General features: G+C 42.8%; 1 non-coding gene across 1 annotated transcript; it reads left to right on the top strand.

The window, feature by feature from the left end:
• Positions 1-1,481: 1,481 nt before the first annotated feature.
• Positions 1,482-1,585, top strand: LOC127747138 (small nucleolar RNA R71). The gene has a single exon (XR_008008942.1). It is a non-coding gene; the product is annotated as a small nucleolar RNA R71 (small nucleolar RNA).
• The last annotated feature ends 485 nt before the right edge of the window (positions 1,586-2,070 follow it).

Raw genomic sequence — 2,070 nt, 5'->3', positions numbered from 1 at the left:
CCACTTTTACCAACACATTCTCAACTACCCCTTCAGCTTGCTTTTGAGTTTTGTCAGCCAGTTGTATGATTACATCAGTGGATCTTACCTCATTCAGTTGTAGCCTCTTCATAAGAGCCAGAGGCATCACATTTATGCTAGCTCCTAGATCACAGAATCCTCTGTCAATTTTTGTTTCCCCTATGATGCAGGGGATATGAAAACTTCCTGGGTATGTTTTCTTAGAGACTATGTCCTTCTTGATGAGTGCACTGCATTCTTTGTTCATGATTACAGTTTGTCCTCCCTTCAAAACTCTTTTCTTGCTCAGCAATTCCTTCAAATACTTGATATGTGTAGGCATCTGCTGGAGGATCTCAAAAAAGGGAATATTGATATGGAGAGACTTAAATGTCTCTAAAAACCTTGAATATGTTTTCCCTTTTTCACCTCCTCCTACCCTCTGAGAAAATGGTGCTTTTGGTTGGTAAGTTTCCAGCATGCCTTCCTTTTGCATTTCCTTGGCTTGCTCAGTTTCACTTTCCTGCTTAGCTTCTTCCACACCTTCTTTCAAGATTTCTGACTCCTTTTCTGAGGGTCTGATTCCTTCTTCTTCTGAGACTTCCTTCAATATGGTGATGGCCTTGCATTCTTCCCATCTCACTCCCTTTTGTTCCCCCTTAGGATTCTTTTCTGTGTCACTAGGAAATACTGCAGTTGACTTGGGAGCCTGTTGAGATAATTCTCCTACTCGAGCCTCCATCCACTTGAGTTTTTCGCCATGGTTCCTTAAGGTTGATCTCACATCATCCCTAAAGCTTTTCAACTCACCTATGTCCTGACCCATGTTTACTAACCTTCCTTCTATCCTGTTTAATTGATCTTGAAATTGTTGGTTTGGATTAGGTTGGGCAGGTTGATTATTTTGGCCATGATATGGTGGTTGGGAGTAAGTGTTTTGTGTGGCTTGGTATGATCTTTGGTTGGAGTTTTGGTATGTGGAATTGTTATGTTGGTTTGGGTTGTAAGGTTTGTGGTTTTGTGGTTGGCTTTGCTGGTTTTTCCACCCAAAGTTTGGGTGGTTTTTCCATCCTGGGTTGTAAGTGTTGGAATGTGGATCATATGATTGCCTTTGTTGGTTTCCCACATAGTTGGCCTCTTCCCAATCACCTCCTTCAGTGCTTATTTCCTCTTGATCTTGTGTTTGTATTGCAGCCACTTGCTTTGTGTCTAATTTCCTGGTGAGCTCTGCTAGTTGCTTGGCAAACACCTTGTTTTGGGCTAGAATTGTATCATCATGGTTCAGCTCCATGACTCCCTTAGTGTTGTGCCTCTCTGAAGCATAGTAATACTCATTCTCAGCCACTGTCTCAATCACTTCAATGGCTTCTTCCACAGTCTTTTTCCTGTTCAATGAACCTCCTGATGAATGGTCTACAGCCTTCCTTGATTCATAAGAAAGTCCATCATAGAAAATATGCAATTGCACCCAGTCACGGAACATGTCTGGTGGGCATTTCCTTGTCAATTCTTTGAACCTCTCCCATGCCTCGTAGAGGGTCTCACCATCCTGTTGTCTAAAAGTCTGAACCTCAGATCGAAGCCTATTGACCTTTTGTGGAGGGTAGAAACGTGCCAGAAACTTGCTTTCCACCTCATCCCAGGTTGTTAAGCTCCCCCTTGGGAATGATTCCAACCACTTAGCTGCCCTGTCCCTAAGTGAAAATGGGAACAAGAGCAGTTTATAAGCATCTTCCAGGACTCCATTGGACTTCACTGTGTCACAAATTCTCAGGAATTTTGTGAGATGTTGGTTTGGGTCTTCATTAGCACTCCCACCAAATGAACAATGATCCTCCACCAGTGATATTAGCTGTGGTTTGAGTTCAAAATTGTTGGCCTGAATGGGTGGTTTCTGAATGCTGCTACCACAATTCCCAGAGGTTGGGTTTTTGTATGAACCAAGAACCCTCCTCTCAGGAATGGCATTGTTTCCATCATCCCTCTCATGGTTGTGAACTTCTCTATCCATGTTGAGATCTAGAGCTTCCTCAAAGTTATCCTCAGATTCTCCTTCAGATTCTTCTTCTC

Source organism: Arachis duranensis, chromosome 4 (assembly GCF_000817695.3).
Source record: "Arachis duranensis cultivar V14167 chromosome 4, aradu.V14167.gnm2.J7QH, whole genome shotgun sequence".
NCBI classification, from domain to species: Eukaryota; Viridiplantae; Streptophyta; class Magnoliopsida; order Fabales; family Fabaceae; genus Arachis; species Arachis duranensis.
The sequence above is the reverse complement of the archived record's forward strand: the minus strand, read 5'-3'. Positions and strand labels throughout refer to the sequence as shown.